This window comes from Athene noctua, chromosome 11 (assembly GCF_965140245.1).
Source record: "Athene noctua chromosome 11, bAthNoc1.hap1.1, whole genome shotgun sequence".
Lineage (NCBI taxonomy): Eukaryota > Metazoa > Chordata > Aves > Strigiformes > Strigidae > Athene > Athene noctua.
Window position 1 is genome coordinate 15,048,073 of NC_134047.1, and position 26,086 is coordinate 15,074,158.

Genomic DNA, 26,086 nt, shown 5'->3' on the forward strand with positions numbered 1-26,086 from the left:
TAGCACTTTCCAATCAAATCTGTCATTATCTCAAACCCTTTGAGCCCATGCTGGACACCACAAAGGCTTGAAACATACAGTCAGACCCAATTACTCTCCCTTGATTTGTGTCTGTGCTCAGCAGTGCGGATGGGTAGTTTCTCTCTCTTGTCTTTTTATGAGTTTATGAACTGCAGAATTGCTGTTGCCTGTCCACTGTGCAAGTGGATGAGTTAAATATTTACCAGTACTTTTTTTTTTTTACAAATAGTAGTGCCTGCAAGAGGGCTACTGTGTTTCAGGTTCATTTTGTGCCCTTTCTTTTTTCCTGCTCCCTACAAATAGTGGGGCCAAGTCAATCAGAACATCAAGAAGGTTCAGATTACTAATGTGATCAGCATTTACAGAGCTTAATTTCTTTGAAAAGAGAGAAGAGGATGAGTCTTTCTGCTCCATTACGAAGACTGGTACTTTTAATGCTGAGCAGAGGTTTTCTTGTTTGGTTGGTTGGGTTTTTTTCCCCTGGAAATAAATTTCATTGAAACTCTTTACTGCTGCATTGTACTAAAAGCTTCTTCTGCCTATAGGTATTTTGATAATACTGCAAGAAGCCAATATCTGGTGACTTCCAGAAGAAATATTTTCATCCGAATTTGGTTTCTGCTAATCTTGATTCTAGCTAGTATGAGACACATCAATAGATCCAGTATATGAATTTTTTTTGGAGCAATGTAAAAAGATATGATTAATATTATTGACCTTTGATTTGGGAGAGCATGTGATTTAGATTACATGTTACATTTTCTTTTGAAAGGCATTGAAAATTTTTGCTTTTGCAAAAATTCAAATGCAACAAAGTGAAGGTCAGCTTTTCATTTTATATGACCCTTTTTTACCTGGGCTTGCTTCTAATCTTGTTCTCTCAGTTTTTGTATCACTGCAGTTCCATTGTGCTTAGAGTTAAGTGGAACCAAACCCAGGACTGTTTTGTTTATCCTGAAGACCTTGATAGCAAGCTTGCTTTGCATGACTCAGAAAAGTTAACAGTTCTTTTTGAATTCTGATCTGTGTGTACAGTTTAAGCATTAATTTTGTGGCTAGACTGCCCCAAAGTTTCAGCATTAGTTTAAGAGATAATAAGTAATATCGACTTTCACAAACTTCCATAACTTTACAGAATTATAGAGCTTTCTCTTGTAAGGAAATTTCTCGATCTTATAAACAAGGAAAATAAGAAGCTTAAAGCTGGCACAAAAAAAGGTTTATTTTTTTTATTTCCATGGCCTGATCATAGCATGCTTCCTCAGTTTGCAAGCAAGGACATGAAAGGTATCTCATTCACAACAGCAGGAGATTTGCCCTGGACTCTGCTGGGGAGACTGGTTGTTCTTAGGTAGTCATGCTTTTTCTCTCCTTTCTTTTCTCCCTATTAGCTTACTGTCTAGGAGTGCCCAATTATGTCTTAATTGGCTTCTTTCTTTTTATTGACCTCCTTCTGAATAGGGGTCGGTGTTGGCCTGCTTTCTCTGCTGGATACAATTGCATATTTTTGTAGCTCTTTTGAGACAAGCTCTTAAAAAAAAAAGAAAGAAAGAAATCCTAATTTATCTGACTTGTGGATACACAGGATTTAAAATGCTGCAATTTGCTTCATAACTCCCTGTAATGAGCAGGAGGGGGCACCTGCTTATTTTCTTAAGCTTAGCAATCCTACTGTATCCTATATGAGCAGGGATGTAACTATTGTTCCTAAAATCTACTTTCCTCTGCTTGCTTTAACACTTCCTGCATCGGTTGATCAGTAATTTTAACTGCAATATGTGATTATGACCTGTAGTCATCTAGTAGAGGTTGCGTAAGGATGTCTTTCAAGCTAAAGTGAGGGTATGCACACTGTGTCTTGAGAGATCTTTCTTTCAGCTCATTTAGCAGACTTTTCCAGAGGAATTTCCTGGTTTATTCTTAGCTTCTCCTGACACCTACAAATGACTTCAGAAAGATGAGTTATTTTTGTTGCATAATGACTGTCAGCAAGCAGGACTCCTTCGCTTCTTCAGGCCAATAACAGCAGGAAAACAGCTGACCCTCACCTGGTTTTATTCTGAGCAATGATGCTGACTTGTAGTGTTCTATAACCTTGTGGGGGATTCTTCCATGAAAGCAGTGATGTATTAAGAGTAGAGGTAGATGGCATCAGAGGAGATATCTTCAGCTGTGTGAGTTATTTGTGTCCATTTGTCCCTCTGCTCTTATCCTCAATTAAACACCAGATTGCCCTGGTGTTCCAGCATATGCATTGCTACCCAAAACAGGTATGAAATAAATCTACTATATCAACCACATAATAAGACTCTTAGGTTCTTAGGGAGATGACCACTGCAAACTAGTTTTAAATACACTGATTTTGCAACTGGTACTTTGTACTGGCTAGGGGGACCAGGAGCATATTCTCCATCTGACCTCTTTCTGGGTTGAGGAGAATCTGTTTTACATGGACTGTCATCAGTGTTCATGCCTTGCCATTTCCACATGGTAGGAGGAGACATAAGGAGATCCTACCTCATGCCAGAGCAGCTGGTAGCCCAGAAGGCATGACATTAAAAAGCAGCTTGCTATTATCATAGGAAAATACTAAAGGCCCTATCTTCAGACCTTGTGAAATGTCCTTAGTTTGGCACTGTGAAAATATGAGGTGATAGCTCCAGTGGTTATCACACAGTTATTTTGGCTTTGTATTGCCACTCAGCAGGAAAGTGTTGAGGGGACTGAGCCAGCTCATGCATGTCTTCACTGTGGCCTGGTGGAGTGGCTCATAGGGACAATCACAAACAAGAAAACCGGCTGAAATCCTGCAGCTGAAGTTGCATCTACTTATGCAACTATCCAGCACCCACCACCGTTCTTTGGCTCTTTAGCAGGTCAGTGACATTTTATTATGAAAATCCATGTTGCTATGGTTGTGTTTTAGTAAGAAGTAAAAAGGGACTCCGGGGCTAGAGACAGACAACCCCCTATGACATCTGCCATGAGAAGGACACCTGTGCTGGAATTGAAGAATGTGCAATACTTAAGGCTACTTCTAATATCCTGCCTGGTGACCTTTCATAAGAAGAGAGCTGAGAGTGCTAAAGCCCAGGGTAGCCTGTGAAAGGATATGTGCTTTTAATCAGCTTCCCAGTAGTAGGATAATAAAAGCAATAATCCTTTTAGTATTCTGCTTCTATTATCTCTACCTACATTTTCCAAGGTCACTAAAGCAGTCAGCAATGAGGAAGATAAGCTTCCAAGGAGTTGAATTGTAGAGCAGTGAAAAACATCACATCCAGCAGCATGGATTGTTCTCTTGCTTCCAGCTTGTGGTGAGGGAGTCAAGCCATGCAGAGAATAGACTGAGTGGTTTCCTGGGACACTGGTCACAACAGATTTCCAATATAGCAGGATCTTCATCTTGTGGTCTCCAATCATAATTTGTTGTATTCAGAGTGAGAATTTAGACTTTTTCCTCTTATTAGTAGACCAAGCTCTTTGGCCTGGGGGAGGAAGGGAAAATATTTTTATAGTTGAGGGTTTTGATTTGGTTTGACTTCCATTAGTTTATTTTCTTTAAAACAACAACAAAAATCCACCCCACCCCCCAAAAATTGTCATCTGCTGCATGTGTTGATTTCTGTTGGTGAAATTTTTATTATAATAATTTGGATGCAGTAGCAAAATTAAGATGTCATTTAAATGTCCAAAGTGTGCTTCTGTTCTCAGCTGTGGTGAACTGTACCCTTAGGCAGCAGACATGCATTTTCCCTTGACTTAATTAGACTCCGTATACAAGAACCAAATCTGATGGTTTGCATATTAAAGCAGCATAATGTGGAGTTGTCCATCTCTCGTGAGCTCTTGGAATTAGAGTGTCTCTACTGGGTCAGTCCATAGGTTCATCCAGCCCAGTATCCTGTTTCCAACAGTGACCAGCAAAAACTGCCTAGGGAGGAGCACTGGGCCAAGGGCAAGCGCACAGTCCTTGTCCCTGTAGTCCCTCAGTCTCCAGCAATTTCTGCTTAGGGACTTCCTAAGACAGATCTGGTATTATCCTGTTTAATAGCCCTGAATGGATTTTTTTTTCTCTCATTATTTCATTTAATTGCTTTTTGAACTAATTTAAAATTCAGTATTCATGACATTCAGTGGCAATGAGTCCAATAGTTTTAACAGAGCATTTATTCAAGAAGTATTGGAGGATTTCTATAGGTTACCGGAGGATTTCTCTAGTTTACCACCATGTCACTGGCAGTGGTAACTCCTAGCTTTTTATGGGAAAATAAAAAATCTTTGAGATGAACAGTTACTTACTGAATTTCCTAGAGAGATAAATGTATGTTTGGGTATTCAGTTGTATTGTATACTGCTGTCATGAACGTAATATTTCACATGCTATATAACTTGTGACTGTTTTAACTATGGATGATGTAACTTTTGCCTATATAGATATATTCTGAATGCATGTCTTACCTCTAATTTAGTATTCTATGCCACTGAGCTGCAAATTTTATTCTCCTGAATAGAAAATGCACAGCATTTTTGCTTAGGCCTTGGTTTGTTCTTCCTTTGATGTTGCTTTAAGTAGAACAAGAAAATTTTGTCCTGGAATACTAAATCATTATTTTACTATAGATGGTTTGGTTACTTAAAAGATGAGCCAAGCCCCAGTTTGTAGTACAAGATTTATTTTGATTGCCAAAGCCTTCTTCTCTTGACCATACCCAAGTTCTGTTCCTCATGCTGTTCACATGGAGGCAGTGATGGGTCCATTGGCCGAAGGACTCCCTGTATGAGGACAGCATGTTGTGTGTGTGCACAGCTGATGGAGAAACAAAGAACAGTGGTAACAGACTGTAACCAGCAGGATCAAAAAGTACTTTGTTTTGCCAGAAGAAACCTTGAGAGCTACTCTGACCTTTTTGCATCACATAAACCATAAAATTTAATCCCGTGCTATTCCAACCCGGGAACTTATTTTATTTTAGGTGCTGTCCATATACCTTTCCTCTCTATAGCATTATTGTCAGTGTTTAAGCCCAGTTTTACTGTATATTGTGCCATGGTAATGATTTTGTTTAGTGTACCATGCTGTAAACATCCAAGCCAAATTCTTGACTGTCTTAATGTGTTTTGGAGCAAATGCATTTCCTGAGGTACGATGTGTTCCACCTTATCCTTTAGTTAATATACCAAGTCTTCTGCCTCAGGCAGAGATGCTGAAGCTTGTATCTCTTGGTTGTTGCTTTTAATTTTAATTCAGTTATGAGCATTGAAGAAGCGGTCTCAGACATTACAATTGCTTTAAATTCACAACAGAAATGGTCCACGAGCCATCACATGGTTTTCAGACATTCATGCTGCTGAAATTCAGGCGTGTAGCTTAGGCTGTGCCAGTCAGCTGCAGAGAATATCCTTCCACGTTGACTGCATAGGCCAGCAATGATATTCAAGTTACGCTGAAGTTGCGTAAGATGAATTGAGCTCCTCTGCTCAACTAACTGCTGAGCATCTAACTGCTCTTGAAAGGAGTGGTCCTGCTCAGGTTTCCCCACCCTGCCTTCAGTTGGGACTGTACCCAGCACTTCTCTTGCATTAGTTCTTGACTTCATTGGACCCATTAGTGAACTAATTCAACTCACTAATTAGATAGTGAATATCACAGCTGGGGAAAAAAAAAAAAAAAAAAAGCTGGGCTGATGAACTGATATAGCTTACTTCCAAGCGATTAATCTCAGGGATGATGAAGAGCCAGTCCAAAACATGGCCAAAGTCATGCTCTCCCTCATGTATCTGATGGAACAGCACAAGCATGAAAGTTCTGTAAAATACATTCCCAACTAAATTTTACAATCTCACTCTGTTTTCTGCCTTTCTGTAACTGCTTCCAGTCTGGCAAGCAGAGTGGTTGTCAAAGAGTTCCTGTTTATATAGAAGGGTGTGGTTTGCTCTCGTGGCTGAGCAAAAAACTTGAAAACTTTGAGTGTGCACAGTCCGGGCTTTCTGTAGTGAGAAACAGGCGTGAACCCAGCTAGGGTACAATATTTGCTCTACTGATTCTCTCAGATTTTATTTCCAAGATAGCAGATCTGGATTTATTTACTTATAAATGGAATATAAGTGTGTTTACCAGTGTTGTACAGACATTGTGTGGCTGAAAGGCTGTTTCAGAGTCTGTAGATAAATGAGTTGCTGTGTAAGCACTTGTAATGATGGAGTCCTGCTAAATTATCGGTCTGACTTTCTGTAGAATTTTTCCTGTGAAGATATACCAATATATTGGTGCTTAAGGATGCTTTGAAATATGGTTAGGTGAATTAGTTCACATAAAGAAAGAACATGTCTAAATTATAGTCCCATTTCTCTCTGTATCTGACACAAACTGGTTTCTAAGACTGCAAAGCCAAAAGAAACGCAGGCTGTGGTGTTCTCCATTTTGCTCTTTCTTCCCCTCCCCTTTTGGCAGCTTGCATAGCTCCTGCCACTGGCCAGGTACATGAGTGGAAAGTTGGCAGTATTAGCCACAGGACACCTTCAAGCCTGGCTTAAAGCAAGACCTGCTGAGGATCTTGTGGGGAGGCTTCTTCAGCATGACTCTCCACCCTGCTGTGCGGTTCACTTGTGTCGCCTTGGGTCAAACCAAGCCATAGGTCCTGAGGCTAGTGGAAAAGCATCAGAGTTTCATTAAGATGCTGAGATGAGCTGATTAGTCATGTTGATTTACAGCAATGACTGATTGGTGAACTTCTGGGTGCAATCTGAATTTCAGGGAAGGCTGTTTGCTCTATGACAGTTCCCTGGTTTTGTTTATGATTGAAACAGAGTGGCCTTTTATCTCAGTGTTTGGCAGTAGGTGAAGCAATTGTACTATTTTGGCTGCCCTCTGACAACTTCTCACAAGGATGCTGGGACTTGAGACAAGCATGAATCAATTGGCTTCTCAGAAAAATTCTGAGAACTGGCTCTCTGCCACTCTGCCTGGAAATGGGACAAAAATAATTTCATTGTTCCCTTCCACTTTGCTGAAATGCCCCAAAATCCTCAGGCTAGAAAAATGGTCCACAAAACCAAAAAACCAGCAGTGTGTTTCTGTTGTTAATAGTGATGGGATTTAGGGTGACTGAAAAACCCGAAGTATTTGGCTTTGCTTGGTGAACTGAAGCAAAGAAATATGGATTGAACAGTCAACTGCTAATCTGCAAAGAGCAAGTGGTGTGATTTTGCCTTGGGAAGAAATCATGCTCAGATATGAGTGATGCACAGCAGGGGGGAAAGGTTGAAGACTCCCAAACAAACAGCACAAGCTGCTCCCTCTCGAGCTGAGGAGCTTCACTGCTCAGCTGCACACCATACCTACTCGTTCTCTGCGGAGCTGCCTCAGATTTAGGGAACCCATAAGGGTGGAAGGGTGTTGCTTCAAAGACATATTTGTATTGGGTTTGCATGGCAAGGTTTTGGTAACAGTGGGGCTACAGGGCTGGCTTCTGTGAGAAGCTGCCAGAAGCTTCCCCCACGTCTGACACAGGCAATGCCTGTTGGCTGCAAGATGGACCCATTGTTGGCCAAGACAGAGCCCATCAATGATGGTGGTAGCGCCTCTGGGATAACATATTTAAGAACAGGAAAAAAAAAAAACTTGTCAAGGACAACTGCAGCTGAAGAGAGGAGTGAGAATATGTGAGAGAAACAACTCTGCAGACACCAAGGTCAGTGCAGAAGGAGGGGAGTTGCTCCAGGTGCCAGAGCAGAGGTTCCCCTGCAGACCGTGGGGCAGCCTGTGGGGCAGCCCGTGGGGAGGCAGCTGTGCCCTGCACCCAGGGAGCTCCACGGGGGAGCAGACACCCACCTGCAGCCCATGGGGGACCCCACACCAGAGCAGGGGATGCCCGAAGGAGGCTGTGACCCCATGGGAAGCCCGTGCTGGAGCAGGGTCCTGGCAGGAGCTGTGGCCCCGTGGAGAGAGGAGCCCACGCTGGAGCAGGTTTGCTGGGCAGGAATTGTGACCCCGTGGGGGACCCACGCTGGAGCAGCCTGTGCCTGAGGGACTGCACCGCTCGGGAGGGACCCATGATGGAGCAGTTTGTGAAGAACTGCAGCCCATGGGAAAGACCCATGTTGGAGAAGTTCACGGAGGGACTGTCTTATGTAGGAGAGACCCCACACTGGAGCAGGGGAAGAGTATGAGGAATCCTTCCCCTGAGGAGGAAGAAGTAGCAGAGACAACATGTGATGCACTGACCACAATTCCCCTTCTCTGTCCCTCTGCACCACTGGCAGGAAAGAGGCAGACAAATCAGAAGGGAAGTTAAGCCCAGGAAGAAGGAAGGGGTAGGGAGAAGGTGTTTTAAGATTTGGTTTTATTTCTTATTACTCTACTCTGATTTGATTGGTAATAAATGAAATTATTTTTCCCCAAGTTGAGTCTGTTTTGCCTGTGACGGTAATTGGTGAATGATCTCTCACTGCTCTTATCTCAACCCAGGAGCCTTTTGTTATATTTTTTCTTCCCTGTCCAGCTGAGGAGGGGAGTGATAAAGCATCTTTGGTGGGCAGCTGGTGTCCAGCCAGGGTCAAGCCACCACAGTATCAGAAGATGTTATTATGGATATTCGGTCTTCCCTCCCATGTGTGGAGGATTGGAAAATGTAAGGGCAGGTTATAAATGCAGCAGGAGTCATTTGGAGAAATAGTCAGTTGTGGTTTTAGGGCTAGGACCCCACCTGTGCAGAGCAGTTGTCCCATATTATTTGTCACAGGGGAAGATAATTTTCTTTTATTTTCTTTCAATAATACAAACACACTTTAAAAAAACCCAGTGTTTTAAGGTTTTCAGGATCTAGATAAAGAAGTGTGTGCAATAAATAATGGAGCTGGGCCCTTCCCAGAGCTGGTGAGACCACACAGTGCAGTGTCCCACCTGCCAGGCTTTAATGCCAAAGCCATTGTTTGATACCTGCAACATTCCCATCTTTGGAGCTAACCTCTGGCAGCTGAAGGTCTACGCATCTTTCAGCACCTTAACTTTTGTCTCGTTTGTTGACAAGATTAGTATGTTCATATTTCACAGAATTTCTGAAGATACAAAACCAGCCTGTTTTCAGTGTTGTCTTTGGAATGTTAAAATTAGTAAGAGTTTTAGGATCTGTTATACTTAATAACACAATTTGGTTTTTCTGTTCTTGTTTAATTTATTTTGAATTAAAAAGGATAGATTTAGAATTAAGCATGTTTTTTCTAAAGCAAGATTCTCATCAATAGTATATTTGGACCTTGAACAGAAATTAAAATTTGGTATATTAGTTACTTTTAGGCAGCTTAATATTTTTAACAGAGAGAAAAATCCATCTTAAGTAACTAAGTCTATAATTCTAAATGAAACTGATTTAGCTGATCTGATAAATAATTAGTGAAATTGGAAATTCGATAAATTCTGATTCATTAGCATGTGGTTTTAGAATGTGATTGTAAGGAAGCATGAATGGGAAGAGGATGCTGGAACTGTATCTGTTGGGTAAAGTAGTAGAGGACAAAATTAATTTAGTCAAGATTTAAGATTGCCTTAACTGACAGTACTCAATCTTTTTCCCACAATGAAGCATAAAATAGTGCTAAAGACTTCTCTGTTGTTATAAAATTTACATGGAAGTGAGGGTCACCAGAACTGTGAGTACCATCAACATATTGAATAAACTTGTATTGGGTAAAAAATAATAAATTTATCTAACTGATTGTTCTCAGGAGTTTCATGTGAGGTTTATGGGATTGCGGGGTGGAACTGGTGGGAGCAGCACAAGGCGAATGAACTGAAACACAGCAGAAGCTGAAGGAAAAGATTATCCAACCCACTGCAGAGAAGAAACCTCAAACCAGCATTAATTTGTCTTAGTTCGCTATATCTAGTACAACACACGCTGTAGTTATGTAGCTGTTTGATATGAGCTGTTGTTAGATGGTGATAACACTACTTCCATATGCAGGATTTTCTTTGGCTTGTTTGTGGACAGCTGGTGGTCTGTGAACCATTGGCTGTTGGTGTGGCTTCTGTTCCTCATTTCTGATCCTAAAAATACTTGAAATAGTTTCTTCATCTTACTCTTCTATGCAGCAGAATTGCCCCAAGGCTAACCATGCATCTGTGAAGTGCAGGAATGACAGGATCCACAAGACAAGGTGTCTGGTAGGGGTCAGTCTGTGCTAGGGAAATGTCCGGGAATCTCGTATGAAGCACCAGAAGAAGTACAGTTGCTTTAAAGATTTTTAAAAGTTCTGGAGCCACGAGAGTCTGTTACTCCCTGCAAACCAGCATCTCTGCCTGTTTGAAAATGCCGTTTTTTTCAGTGCCTGTTTCCCACACATAGCTGTGCCTTAGACGACAGAGAAGCACGTTGCTCTCATCTGTTTGGAAACATCTTCCTTGCTGCTGGTGGTGGGGTAGGTCCCTAGGTGTTAAGCATGGGTTCTCCCCACCCTCTCTGTGCCCTAAAAAGAGTTTACCTGTACAGTGGTTATGTGGCACATATTTGGGTGAGCAACTAGATCTTGTGTGCATGTGGAAGAACGGAGATTTTACATGCCAAAACAGACTTCAGAAAGGCTGAGATGATTGCACTAGATTACAGGAGTCTCTGAGACCAAGCTAGACTTGAAGGATTGCAGAATGATGGGTTGAGAACTCAGCAAGGCATCCTGAAAGTCCTTGAAAAAAGGAATCAGAGATCCGTTGACTTAAGATCTGTGAGAATCTGGTTTTAGCTCTCGCTCATGGTGTTGGCGTAAGTTACAGATGGCTCAATTTTTTTGTCCTCTGCTTTATATCTAGTATGCAATGAGTAGTTTCCTCAGTCTGTAGTGAGACAGTGCAATGACTCATTACCTTACTATTGTTCTCTACAGAAATTATCAACCCAAAACAACTTTTAGAGAATACCCGGTATGTTTACAGTATGGGAAAAATACTCAGTAACGGAACTAGCTCTATGGACGATTAGAGGTTGGGTTCAGGGCCGTAGATAATACTTTATTGAAATGGGCAGTTCTATAAATATGTTGGTAAAATTCAGAAATATTGGAAAGCAAATTAACAGAGAGTAAAGGCCCAACTGTTCAATTGGCCCCAACGTAGCCCCTAAATCTGTGTGAACAAATGTTCATGAGCAGAATTAGCCCATTTGGCTATACAATCTGTGCATTGTGTACTTTCTTTCATTTGCAGTAAATGTGAACAAAACCCTTTATATTCCAGTGCTCTGTATGCAAACCCAGACCCTGACTCTATAGTATGTTTGGTGATTCATAGTTTACATGGGTGCAGAGGCAAAACTTTAGAACAGCTCTTGAAAAGGCAACCAAACAGGTGAACTAGAAAACTGTGCTCAAGGTCCACAGTTCTGGTTTCAAAAAGCAAAGTCCCAAAAGGACACTCAGCTTTCTCCGTCTGATACACCCCAGTGCAAAACTGGAAATATTTGGAAAAACCCAGACTGAGCATGCTTTCTTCTTCAAGGGTTTTTTTTTTTTCTTTTATTGGTCCTTTTAAGAGTAACTAAATATAATACAAAAATATATTTTTAATAGACTCCAACTGAATTTTTTTTTTCCTTTCTTGCAAGGCAAGTGAGATTTATAATTTTTTTCAACACAGTCAAGAAAAAGCATTCACAAAAATTTCTGAAATAGGTGTTGCAGTTTGTAATTGGGACACTAGCCATGCAGACTAAGGTTCATTCGCAATACTACTTTGGTGTGGGAGTAACATTTTGTTCAACTGCAAGCTGCTCTACCAAGTTCAGTGTTGTAGGTATGCAAAAACCCAGGAGATTCTTGTCTCCCTCAGTTGGAAATCTGAGACAACGTAGGGTTTCTTTTTTCTACCCTGCCTGCTTCCATCCTATCTGAAAATCAAGACAGAGATGAAAAAGGTACAATTCTAAATTTCGGAAGAACGCTAGCTTGGATTTATGCCTAGTACAAGGGTAAAAGGGTTGAGCATTTTCAAACTAGGATTGTCATTTTCTAGTATACAGTGCTACGGTTTACTTGTTTCATAAAAAAAGAACATAATTCATTTTACTTTGTAGGTACCTGAAAATACTCAGAAAAGTGACCCTACTGGGTCATGATTTTCTGCTAGTGATTCACACAAGTCAGTACCCTGCCTGAGTGTTCTTGAGGATGATCTTTCTGCAAGACAGAAAAATCTCAATTATTGCTTTCAGCAGAAGTTAAACAAGCTGCCATCTTGAGCAGCTTGGAAGTAATAAACTGTGCTGAACTGAGCCCAGCTACCAGCGTGCATCCTACGCAAGGCTCTGGCCCTAGGTGCATAAAAACTAATAGCTATGTTCTTATGCTCCAGGGAGTATTAACTTAAGAAACATTTCCCTTTGTACAAATACTGTGTGAGTGACATGTACCAAATAGACACAAAGATTGTCACATATTTGGGCTTAATATGTTCTGTTTTCCAGGGAAAGAACCAATTACGGGTAGACCAACAGCCAATGCACCTTGGGCACTCATGTCTGCAATCCCAGCACTGCCACAGAATCAGACTTGCAGAAAGACAGCCCCAAATCAAGGCAAGTTAAATAAACTCTTGAAAAGTTCTGAGGACTCTTACTTAGTTGAACCATAACTAACAGTAAGACATAAAAAAAAAATTATCAGGTAATTATTAGAGAACAATAACATTGTTAGGCTGACTGGGCTATATACCAAGGGGCTGTCAATCACTGTTGTTATGAAAAGCAGAGCATTTAGAGACTGTCAATCATACCTGTTTGTAAAAGCCGAAGGACTTCAGGAATTGTTACGCCTGAATTTACCAAATGCAGAAATAACAAAAGCACCTGAGTCTCATGCAGATTGATATTACAGTTTATGTAGAAGTTCTTGCGTAAGTTAATGCCTTTATTAATCTGAAAATATCTTTGTCATTGAGAACTTGGAAAGGTTTATTTTTCAACTAGTTCCTCTGTATCCCTGATTTTTTAAGGCTGCTTAAGCATGTCAAATCTGGTAACAAAATAGTAACTTTTGCTACATTCCTTTGCCATGAAGCAAAAATGTTGGGAGTTAGTATCCAAATAGCAGAGAGCTGGTGCTGGAGCCATTCCGTTTGCTGGGGCGTTTCACACATTTCTGCATATCCAAAACACTGTGGCAACTACCAGCTGGAGAATTAAAAAAGATTTAGAAAATCCTTAACACGGGAGGTACTGACCCGTAGACGTTATGATAAATGGTACCCATGAGACTGAAAAAAAACATGGAACCTTGTCTCTGTTTATTTTGAAGAGAAGCGTTGAACGCATGTACTTGACTGATTTAAACCAAAAGTAGTTAGTTGTTTGGGGGCTTTTTGTTGGTTGGTTTGGTTTGGTTTATTGGGGGTTTTTTGAATCAAATCCAAGAGCTTTTATGAGAAAATGGCTTTCTGATGATAACTTTCTGCATCTGAGAAAAGGAAGTTTCCTGTACTCTGCATCACCCCACTGTGCCCTGAATTTGTAAATCACCACATTTTATAACTGAAACCCAGTGGAAGTGTGTGTCTGCATATTCATTGTTTGTGACACTGAATAGGCAGTTTTGTGTTTGTGACACTGTTTGAAAACCTGTTTATTACTGAATAAATCATACTTCTTTGAAATGTTTCCATCAAGGAATCAGTATTGTTCAGTTTTATCCCAGAAGACCAAGTGCCTTCGGCAGGTTTCTTGCTGCTGCAGGCCCTGCAGGAGCCCCAGAATGAGTAAGCCTAGTATTAAGCCCTACCTAGGCATGAATTTTTACATTTCTCACATTGGGAGCTTTGCTTTACCATATTGCAATCATTAGCTCAACGTCCAATTGTATTGGGCACTTTATTAAGCATGGCGGGACTAAAGGAGGAGAAAGTGAAGTCCCTGCTCCAAACAGTTCATGGTCTGACCATTCTAAATAGATTTAGAAAGGGAAGGAAAAGGGGTTCACCTGCCCAAAGCCATCCAGTGAGCCAACAGCAGACCCAGAGGTAGAAGCTACATCTCTTTGATGTTCAGAGGAGTGTCTTAGGTGGACATGGAGCACACCACCTCCCCTGGTGGCATGCCCGTGTACTGCAGCAATGAGCATCAGCTCGCCAAAGCAGTAGCTGCACTCACACAATTGGTATTTAATTCAGTGAATTTTTAAAGCAAATGTTAATAATTAAACTCAAGTGGTTAATGAGTTTCTAGAGAAAAGATCAAATTATACTCTTCAAACATGGAGTTAGAATTTTGTCTAATTAGAAGAAATATGTTTTTCCCGTGAGGGGCAGTTGCTGAAGTGACAGTTTGGAGACTGTTGTGACAGCATTTGCAGAGATGGGTGCCAGCCAAAGAACAGAGCTTTTTTAGTATCTCTGGTAGTATAGTAGTTTCTTTTGAAGGCATAATTATGTTGCATTCTTTGCACAGTTCATTAGGAAAAGAAAAACAAAGAACTTGTATTCCATGTGGTTGATGTTCACACATTTTTGTCTTAGCATGATAGAAGAAGTTGTTAGATCCAGAGAGTAACATGGTGTATGTCTCTCTTTCACTGCTAGCCTAATAACATAACTAGTGCTAGGTGGAAAACAGCTTTTCTAACCCACAACTGTTATTCAGGAGTCTTCTTTTTTTTTCATGTGTGAAATCTCAGAAAGTGTAAAAATGTCAAAAGGCCTATGTAAACTAAAAATCTCAACAAGAAATAAGTCTGGGTCAATTTGGGTCATTTTGACATCTTGAAATGTTTCATTTCTATATAACTTTAATCTGACTTTTTTTTGCTGCTACTTTGTTAAATACAAAAATGAAAAAGTAATTTCAAACTTCAGGATTATTTTTGTTTTCAAACTGTAAAAATGAAATTTTCTCAACATTTTTCCTCACTACTTTCTGTTGAGAGATGCATCAAAACTGTTTCCCCGCAAAAAAAGTTTCTATGTTGACTTAACACATTTTTTGGCAAGAAAAAAAAGTTTTGTGGAAGTATTCCCAACCAACTCTGGTAATAAATATTCTCTTCATTATATCTTATCATCTGCAAGCAAAATAAGTAAACAGGATTGCTACAGAGCCAGAATTTATCAGACGTGTCAAGATAAAGCAGATTCATTTTCTTGAAGTGTTTGTAAGGCAGTCTTTATGGCACAAGAGTGTATGAGAGAATAAACAGTCTTTACTAGTCGTTAAACAGACATAGCAGAACTGAACCATCCAGCTCTTACTTCTAGAAGCTAGCAATTACTTTTTCACACCTCTGGTTTAGTTCCTTTATAAAAAGGAGAAAACCTAATAAATACATCACAATACCTATAACTTACCTGATACCAACACAGCCTGTTGAACTGGTTATAAATGGTTTAATTCCCATTTCTCTTTAGTGACACCCTGAACTGCCCTGATACGGTGGGAAATTAGCTCCATACCCTAGCACATTCAAGCCTTGATGTGAACATGGTTGAGCAGCTATGCCTGATCTCCTCAGACAGAAAGAAGTGTATTTTTAATGTCAGAATGAGTAAGGGTCTAAAGGGCTTGTGCACTTGCTAGCCTTAGTTTCTGCATTTTGAAGAACCCCAAATTTTGCAGGTAAGAAGACAGAAAACTGAAGTAAAACATAATAAATACTAAGTAAGTACTCCTAAAATGAATTAAAATCACACTAGTATACTTACAGAAGTGCTTTTTATCTGCCACTTCCCAGCTTGTTTCTCTGTGATGAAATTGTTATGGGTTGAACATATTAGGACAGATCTCTTTTCAAATGTAGGTGTCTCATCTGCAGCAGTGCGAGGACTGCAGTGGGCAGGAGTGGGGGATCCGTGATGCTGCTCTGCAGAGCGAGATCCTGGAGCAGTGCTGGCACCCACACAACCCACAGCCCATGCCAAGGCCTAGAGAAAAGTTATGTGCAAGAGCTGCTGCTGCTTTACTGACTCTTGTTTTATGAAACCTTCTGCAGCTGTGACATGTACTGCAGGGATTTCACAGGGTAATTTGGAAAAAAACCACCCTTCCTGCAATTCTCTGTTGGTGTATTCACACTTGCAGAAGTCTTTTCCTCTGCCTAGGGCAAAGAAAGGCTTTCCCTCCTGCAGAAGCTGGAGAGCTGAAGAAAATGAATGATAATTCCCCACATTTGTAGAGAAACATGGTGCTAGTCAGCTAGGGATGCTGCTTCAACCTTTTCAGGCAATTTACAGCATCCTCCTTGCAGCTGAGGGAACTCTTCCAGCATGTGGGAACATATAGTGGGAACATATAGTGGAGATATTTCCTTATTATATGTATTTTCTGTCTGTAACTCTAAGCTATGAGCTGTGAAGATAAATCATAGCAGCTGTGCTACATTTGTTTTGGAAAGAATCTAGTGGTACCCCAGAATACAGCTGTCACGGGGAAAAGTAAGGGTGGAAGATACTATTTTCAGTCACATAGGAAGATGGTGCTCAGCTATGAATTCTGCCCAAGCTCTCTTCTGGGTAGGAAGGTCCTTTCCCAGATAACAGTGATCTGAGACAGAGATTGTGATTGGGGAAATGCCCAAAACCTAGGAGTCTTGTTTTCATTCTCTTCACTTTTTTTAACCCCTGGATTATTTTAGAAAAATAAGTTGTTATTGACAAATGGACTGAGATAAAAATCATGCATGACTTATATATATATATACAAAAAGTTTATTGCCTTCCAGCCTGAGCTGGATGGTGCTAATTTGTGAGGAAATCTGGTTTTCAATGGCAAGCCATTCTGGTAGGGTCTGTTCTGAGGTCTCGCAAAACAGTGCGGAGCTTGGTGTTCTGTGGAAGATCTCACAAACACCAAAAAATCTCCTCCTAAAATAAGGGATACTCTTAGCATGGAGGAATTCCCTGATGGTTTGCTGCTATCACTCTATCAGCTCTGCAAGCAAGGCATGTTGAAACATGGAGAGAAGAGAGGAAGAGCCTTAAGTGCACAGCTGCTGTTACTCAAAAATCAGGCTAAAGCTCATAAAAATCAGCACACCAGGCACACCTGGGTATGTATAGCTTTGTTTTTGATAGCTCTGTGTGAAGTACATCAGAGCAAACATGCTTCATGCTGCCAGTATTGATAAAGAGATCTTCTAAATGATACTTATCCAAGCAGGAAAAGAGGTAAGAGGATTTTATAAAAGTCTTTTGTGTCCTTGTCTTATCCAGAAGAATTGTTTAGGATTATAGCTTTGCTCATGTATTATTTGTGTGCATTTTGTGTCATTGAAAGTCTCTGTTTTCTGTCTTCACAAAAATGTAGGAGAAAAATTATGCAACCAGCTGCTCACCTCTGGATCAGGCAACATAGCCTGTTGGGTTGAAATAGTGTGGTCTTGTCTTCTTATTTTGTTAGCCCCTGGGTGTCAGTGCAGTAAACTGTTCTTGGTGAGCCTAAAGGATGGGAGGTCAGGATGTGTGGGTTTGCCTTTTTTTTTGTGTGCCTATAATTATTTTTTTTTTTTTTTGGCGTTGCACTTAAATTTCTGTGGTGATGCTGGCAGAAGCCATTAATTCCCTCTCCAAAATGGTTCTAATTTGGGGTCTTCTCACTAGAAGGAAATGTGTTCAGTTGACTGCTGACACAACATCTGTAGGCAAAAGGCTCATGAATGTCAAAAACACTCCTGGGTTAGGAGGTTTGTTACACAAACTGTGCATGTACTAAGTTTGTGTGGACTTTGGCTCATGTTATTTCTGTGACGCCTCGGTAGATACTTTGAAAAAAAAAAAAAGCTTTTCAGTGCAAATGAGGTCCCTTGGCACCAGCAACTCTTTCAGGCCAGAATGTCCTCGTGTGCTGTGGGATGCCCTGCTTGCAGGCTCGCTCCCAGCTGGCCAGCTGCAGACTCTGCTGTGAATGCTCCTCTCTGTCCCAGAGCTATTAGTCACCATCTTACAATATTAAAAACTTGTTTGTTACTCCTCTGACCAAATGTCTGTGGTGTTACAGGAGAAACTTGCCCTGATCTGGTCCATCCTAGAGACTGACTTGCCCCAGCTATGGCTTAACCAGAAGATAAATCCCACTTGTGTTGTGCTGGAAAGGGATAAGGTGTCACAGCTTGTTTGTAATGTCATGTACAGGAGCGTTGGGGCCTCCTTCCCTGCTGCCTGACCTCTTCTTTGGTTTGGCATCGCTAAGATGCGTGGGTTTGGTTTGGGGAAAAGCAGTTTTGTGGAACCCTGCAAACTATAAATGCTAGCGTTGGGAAATACAGTGTGTTATTCTGGGGATGTCTGCAAACAGTGTTGTTGTTGGAAGTATGGTGTAAAATATAAAGCTTGATTTAACTATTTTGATATGAACTATTTTGGATGTGAAGCCCTTTAAGAATTTCTCATTGAGCTTTGTGAGTGCAAAGTCACTGGCCTTGAGGGCTTTTTAGAACAATGAGTCAAGCGCCTAAGATCAGAAAATTCAGAAGTTAATAAACCCTGATTTTATATGTATGGTTTGCTTATATTTTGCTTCCTGTTTTTGAAGCCTTTAGGAAATGTATTTTTCATAGTTTGTCTGCAGCTGTGATACCTACTGCCTCAAAGGGCTGGGACTGGAAAACCCAAGACATTAAGACTTGTGAGGAAAACCTGTGACAGGTGGCAACACTGGGCTAGTTTCATTTTTCCCAAAGTAATATGAAAGTAGGAATCTGAGTAACTCACACTGCTGTCACCTCTTATAGCTGGACTGTGCATTTGTGGCTTAAAAGAAACGAAGTAAAAAGAATTCATTTGATATGAAATAGTAGCAAGTGGGAGCAAGAAGTATTTTAAGATGTTTATCAGAACTCTTTATAATGTTGTTTTAAAAAAAGAACTTTAAGATTGAAATTCCAGCTTTGTCTTGTACTTCAGTCATTCCTGAAAAAAAAAAAAAAAGTTTATTCTGTATTTTTCCCGTTATATGTTAAGATTCAGACCTGTGAGGTGCTATCTCTGTTTCTCTCCTGGGAGCAAGCTGCATGGAGTATTTGGCTTTGATGTAAGCTCTTGCTTTTCCTGGGTCTTGTTTTTCTTGTTATGTTTTAAATATGCATATTATTATAATGAGCAAGCTACCAAAATATCTCTGGCTCTCAGGAACTAAACCCTGTTCTTCCAGCCTCTTCTATCCTGCCCTCCCAATTGCACTACTAGGTGTTGTCACTGAAGCCTCACAGCTCTTCTGTAGCTTGGTGAGAGAAGTGACCTTTTCCATAAGCTGTTGAATGAAGTGGTTTTATCTCACTTGCCATATAAGTTGCAGAACTTACTTTGTTCTCAGTGGGCTGCAGTGGCGTGGTGAGTAGGATCAAGGGGAGAAGTGCAGCACCCTTGTTTCTGAATGAATCAGCTGCTCTGATTCAGAGCTGGGTTTCGTGTTTCAGGGCTTCTGTACTGCAGCGTGGTGCTGATATTTTTGGCAGATTAAAGCTCTTCTACATCCGAATGACTACAATAGTGCTTTTATCTAGAAAGTGCAAAGTATTATGTCTTTCAGTCTTCTAAATGAATTTAATGCTATAGAAGCATCAAATGAAACGTTTTGCTTGCTACTGTTATGCCTTATGAATCCTCAATGAAGTTACGATCTTTAGTTTTTGGTTGTTGGGGTTTTTTTCTGCTTTCCCCCTCGGTTCTGTGCTTGAACAATGTCTGTCCTCCCACACAACTTTGCTGGAGAAGTCAAGGCAGGATTAAGTTCACGTTTCTTTACTTTCAGAGCTCTACTCTTGTGTGCCCAGGGCAGAGTTGCCTGCTGTTTTTTTGTTTTTTTTGGTGCTCATGTCCTTGTATTTTGTGAAGATTCTGTGCCTTAGGTCAGTATATATCATAGTAATAATACACCATCCCTTCATTCACAGCAAGTGTGAAGATGTACAACTTGGCTGGTAATGAAAGAGCTTTAAGATAACATGCCTTACTTCGCACTTGTCATTGGCTCAAATGGGATCCTCCGTGCTGAACATTTTTTTTGATTGATACAGAGATGTACTATTGCAAGACAATTTCTTGGGTTGCATCAATGTTTCAGAGGCATTTGGTGTTTCTAACATTTTGCATCTCAGCAACTCTCACAGCCACATGTAAACACTGAGACTTCAGCTGGGTTCAAAACCCTCGTTTTGCTCAGGAGCTGTAAAGTGATATTTTTTCCCATTATGTTTAATGATTGCTGGTTGCCTGTTCCACCCCTGAGGTTTCCAATGGCTTGTATGGTCCACTGCACTTTGAACATGCCTGCCTTCCCCCAGTCCTTTCTGGTGCAGTATTGCTGATGGGTGTTCCCAGGTGTGTGTTTTGGTAGCCTTGGTCTGGAATAATGCTCAGACACCTGTTTTGCCAGATCTCCTTGCTTTCTTTGAAGATCTTTTTCAAGATGTGTTGACCAGTAGCGTATCACCACTGGCACAGTTTTTGTTATCTACTACCTGTTGATGGTCTTCATGCCCAAAGTGGTTTTCGAACAGAGAACATCATCCTGTTTTGTGTCACTATCCATCACACTCCACCACAGGAATTTCTCAGTAAGGTTCAGATGTTCATCTAGCCCTGTGTTATGGGCTTCTGTCTTCCTCATCTTTCCATAAGGATCGCATATCAACAGGAGTGAATTCACTTTTTTTTTTTTTGGGGGGGGGGGAGGACACACACACTTAACAAGACAGTTCATTAAAGGACTTGCAAGCTAAAGTTGTGAGTTCAAAACGATATTCCTCATGGATCAGCAGGAGTGACTGACCCAGTGGCTTTTTTCCCAAATCATTAGGGAGATGGTGAGTAGTGGTGGCAGCAAGGGTTTGTGCCATTGTCCCCTGGTCTGAAGGTCACGATTTCAGCCCCGCAGATTTATTCTCACCAGTAAGACACTGTGGCTCATGGCAGTATCAGTGGGGTGAGACGTGCTCCTGTTAATCTGGGTGGATGAAGCTGATTTTGGCCTCACTGAGTAGTTAGTGTCTCTAGTAGTTATTTGTGCTGCTTTAGTGTAATAAAACTGGGAACTGAGAAAAGTGTTTGCTACTTCTTTGACCTTTATAAGCAAATCTCCATTGAGGTCAGACGTGTGTGAGAGAAATGATGCCAGTGTAATTTTAAAATTATGTGATGACATTTGTTAGCTCATCTGCACATTAAAGTCTAATATTGACTGTTAATTAGTGGAAGTAGCATAATTGTTTCATTTTTAGAGTGCTGCCATTTAACAAAATGTGTTTGTAATGGTTACGTTGCCTGGTGTAAAGTTGCTTAAAATATTAGGTTACCTGGCCTGGTGCTGCTTGTTCTTAAATATTCCCATGATCATTTCTTTGCATTAGTTGGTGGAAGGCCTAGAAAGTGGAAATAAGATGCACTTTTACTGTCACAGAACCAGAGAGGTGTTTGCAGTTGTTGCACAAATATGCTGAATCCCCATTTCTGCAACTGTTCCAAATGCCAGTCTGCTGATACAGGTGACAAGATTTCCCTTCAGCTAGGATGTGCGGGAAATGTGGCCAAATAAATGGGAATGATACAGGAATCGGGGATTTGGGCTTCTGCTTCTTGGCCTTCCTGTTTGTTAATAGGTCAGGAGGCCGGCATAATGCACACTGCACAGAAGTTGTATCTATCTGGCACAATGCATGCGTGTATTTGGAATCCCAAGCTACTGTTGATGGAGTAGGAGTGTCTGCGTGGCACTTTGCACCTACGTACAAAGACAGAGTTGACTCTCAAGCAGAGCTTGGTTGTGATTGCTGATCAAACTGGGGACAAGTTTGATGCAAAGTAATTTAATGTGCCGTGTGCCTGAAGAGATGGTTCTGCCTCTGACTCCCCAACCTTAGTTCCTGTCTCTCTGTGCAGTGCTTGCTGTGTGCTGTAGTTCTACTTACAAACTAAAGTAATTTATTCCTCAAACTGTTGGTTTGAACTTCTTCTCTGGCAAGAGACCCACTCTTTACCTTTTGTGACATCTGAAGTCTTTGAGTATCATGCCTGTTGCCTTCAAACATACTTTTGCTGCTTTTGAGGGTAAACAGAGAAGAATTAAATTCCAGATTAACTGGAGTCAGAGGCAGAACTCTCATTCACTTATCAACGGTGTCAGCATCCAAATTATTTTAGTCTGTGGTGATCCTGAAGTTGTTAGAGATCAGAAGCCAGGAGTGATGGACCTGCCCTGTTGTTTCTGATGGAGTAATTCCCTTCTGTAAAGGGCTTGTTGTTGCCAGAGGAACAGAAGTGCTTCTCTCTCAAATGTGCTTTACCCGAAGGGAGGGAATAATGTTTTTCTCCACTTGACAACTGACGGTTTGTTACTTCCTTAACTCTGAGCTGTTCACATAGATCCTACCATGCTGACAAAGTGAAAGCAATTTAGTAATCGTTTTGTTAGAGTTCAGTTACCTTTGTTCCAGCCATTAAAATGTCGACGCTACCTGATTCATATATAAATTGTTTTGATAGTTTTATTGTTTTTTCTTAGTCAAGTTCATTAAAAGTGCATTTGACCACCTCCCTCTGATATACTCATGCTAGCATGACCTGCGTAAGGAGCGATCGGCCTCCTGTCACCCATTGCTTACATGGGGATGGCTCTCTTTGCTGTGTTGTGGCAAGAGACCCAGCCATCCACAGCCTGGCTGGAAAACACTGCTGATGCACCTCACAAGTTTCACCCAAATTTTAGAAAACATAGGAAAAATATTCCTTTAAAAAAGCAAGTGGCTGCTTTGCATCCTGCTTGAATGATGCCACTTCTAAATACCTGTTTTCCTTCAGTTCTAAATGTTAGTTTTCCTTTGCAGACTGTTATTAAGACCAGAGGCTGTGTTGACATTATAGCATCAGCTTTGTTGGTCTTTAACCTTCATATTTTCTTCACTGTTATGTTCTTGATTTTGTCTCAACTTCTCTCCTATTTTCATTTTCTTTGTTGTGATCCTAACTGTTTTGTTAAATGCAGCCAAGCATCTGCCTGCTCTTTGCAGCACCAGCGATCTCGGGGCTGCTTCCCTTGCTGCAGCATGCCTCGTGCATTCTATTTGTAATAGAATCCAAATTGTACAAAATCCTTATTTCACGTGTATGCTCATAAAGAGAACTGGGTTAATCCAAATTGCATCAACTTTTATTGACCTTTGCCTTTCACGTCATGGTGGAAACTGGAGTATCTTTCATTATGTATCATCTCCTTCATTTTGTTTTTCCTGACTCATTTACTGATGTCATAGATGACAGTTTGTGTCACTGCATTTTGCTCCCATGGAAATGACTCCTGCACACATGTGTGCAGCATCCGACTCTTCTCTGTTTGCTTGTTACATAATTTGGGAGCTGTCAGAGCTCTACCCCAACGTGCCCATCTGTCTATTCTCTCAAAGTTAATGAGCCTTTTTCTTCTCGCTTCAGGCACATTACACACCCTGACTTATTCATAGATGATGTCTATTAAAATTGTCAAATGCTTTGAAAATTAAATTATTTCTCTAAATAAAGAGCCTGCTTCTAATATAATTGAAGATATTTCAATTCAATTAGCCTATTTTCTTGTAAAATTGAGACTGACTATACTGAGGTTTGTCTGACCAGAGAGGCAATTGAGCCTACTTGTTTAATTTAAGATATCAGTGATTTACTATAGTGTAAGCGCTCAGAATCTGCCCCAGCATAGTCTGGGAGCAGTAACACAATACAGAATTTACCTGGAATAAAGCATACCAATTAAAGTGACCTCTCATGGCATGAAGCAGTCAGCATGAGGGGGTTGGTGTGTTTGCTTTTAGAACAGTGGAACATACAGAAAAACATCTGATAATTATTATATTTCTCAAAATAGTGAAGGGGAATGAAAAAAAAAACCCTACAGTTCATAATAGAGTTGCTACATAAGTTTAAGGAGAATTAACAGTGAATTATGAGTATGAAATAGTAGGACATTAGCTGAAGTTAGAGAACAATAAGCAAAGTAAGGAAAAAAGCTCCAATCAATATCACTGTATTAAGAAAATCAGTAATTAATTTAGTTCATAGTGGAGTGTGTTTTTGCTAGAAAATTTTTTGGGAAAAAAGAAAACTAAGTTGTGGGGTTTTTTTTAATAGTCTGTCTTTCTAATTTTTTTTCTATATTACTAAACCCAAAGCCAATCAAACATTTTGATTTCTGGCCCATTTTTAATTTCTCTCAGCTGTAAGGAAGAAAGGAAAGAAGTTAAAGAAATGAAATAAAATACTGTTTTTTAAAAAAAAAGTAAAACGCATCAGATTCTTTTTAAAGTCCAGATAATAAGATTTAATCAAAAAGCCATGTTGTCAGAACAATTTTTAAAGTATTAAAATGTCCCTATTCAATGCTGAGAAGGGAAAGCAGGCTTGCAACTTGCCTGCATACATGTGCAAGGATGCAGAGAGAAAAGGAAGGGAAAATGGAAAAAGGGTGAAACTTGGGATCCTGGGTTTCAGGATGAAAGCTGGCCCAAGGGAGGAATGCTAATGGCTCTTTGGGCTGAATTTGTGGCTCAGCCTCCTAGAAGCTGGTTTGGGTGCGTGTGGATGGAAGGGTAAGGTTAACAGGGCTGTGGGTGACCTCCCTGGGGGATAACCCATGTTACCACCCTGTGGTGCTGCAAGTGAGGAAGAAGCAGGGTGACAACTGATGGAGAGAGCCAAGGCACGAGGTCTAGTGGTGTGGGAGTGAGGAAGAGGGTGTGAGAGCAAGTTGGTACCCAAAGAACCGTGTAATCATTTAGATGCTAAAGACCAGTTAAATGATTGATGTAGCTGAAGACAAACATGTACTTTCGTGCAAACACAGAACTTAACAAGAAAGGCAAAGAAATACTTGGAATTCAGAAGATTGTTAGAAGAGGCTTTGCTGAGATATCACAAATGTGCTTGTGCAAGTAGTTTCTTTTCAAAGCAAGAGTCATGACTATGACACTGCCTTACTGGAGCCTACAGAAAGAAATGCACAAATGGTGGTAGCAGTCAGTTCTGTTTTGTTGGAGTCCACCACATACTGTTCCCTTGTACAGTTAAACAAGCCAAGCCTTTTATTCTTTTATTCTCATATGACTCTCTTGTTCTGCATCTCATCTGCAGTCCAACCACACTTGCTTTGCCCTGCCTGTGAGCTGGCTGAGTATGTGCTGGTGCTGGTCTGCACGGCTGTGTCCATATGGCACAGCAATCTCCAGTGCTTATGCAACTTCTCCGTGCACTGACATATCTTGAGTGCAACACACCCGTGGCCTGCTGCCTGGAGCTGGCTCACAAGGGGGATGCTCCTGCCCGTGAATGCACAGGCTTGTTCCTGTTTGAATCCTCATTCTTGAAAATAGAAGATTAGTGAGTAAAAATACAAGTATTAGGACTCAAGTGAATTGTGCCAGGGGCATTAATTCCTCCTTACCTTTACAAGAAATCCCTTGCTCGGTGTGTATATATATAGCTTAGATTATGTTTGTCTCCTTTCATGTCCCTCTTGTGCTGACATGGCTCAGACACCGGAATAATTATCTCTGTTTCCAAATGATAAACTCTTAGTTTATCGCCAAATTCTGTTAGTTATTTATGGTTTGTATTATCACATTTCATTATTAGTTATGTGATTAGTTCAGTCCTCAAAGCCATTCAGCTTCTCCTGTGTGATGTTCCAGCCTTTCCCAATGTGGGTGTTGCATGCTGGTTTTGAATCATCAGTATATCAATTCCCAAAGTAAATGTTTGGTTTTAGTATCATTACAAAAAATTAGAATTAAATGACTATCAAGATCAAACCTTGCCAATCTCAGTGAACAACTTACTTCCAGACCAGGGTTTGGTTTTTTCAGCCTAATCCATTTTCATGTCTGCATCCAATTCCATGGCAGTTTCACAATTGCTCTTTTCATCTTTTTAATCTGGAGTTTACCTAATTTCCCTGGTGACACCATATCAAATGGTTTAATGAAGTCTGTGTAAATTAGAACCACTGTAAATTTTTTTTTGCCTAGAGAATAGGGTGTTAAAGCACAAACAAACAATATCCCAAGACATCAAGTCATGAATGTTACAATGTGCATCCGGGAAACTTGTCTTGTCTTG

General features: G+C 40.6%; 1 protein-coding gene across 7 annotated transcripts in view; it reads left to right on the forward strand.

Annotated features, from left to right (window-relative positions):
- The window catches only part of HTR2C (5-hydroxytryptamine receptor 2C), a 242,604-nt gene that overhangs the window by 159,528 nt on the left and 56,990 nt on the right, over positions 1–26,086 (forward strand). For 6 of the 7 annotated variants that reach the window (XM_074914918.1, XM_074914917.1, XM_074914922.1 and 3 more), the window contains one exon: positions 12,477–12,587. The exons of the other annotated variant lie outside the window; for it this stretch is intronic. The gene's annotated coding sequence lies outside the window, so the exon portion shown is untranslated. The remainder of the gene's footprint in view (positions 1–12,476; positions 12,588–26,086) is intronic. 7 annotated transcript variants of the gene reach the window in all.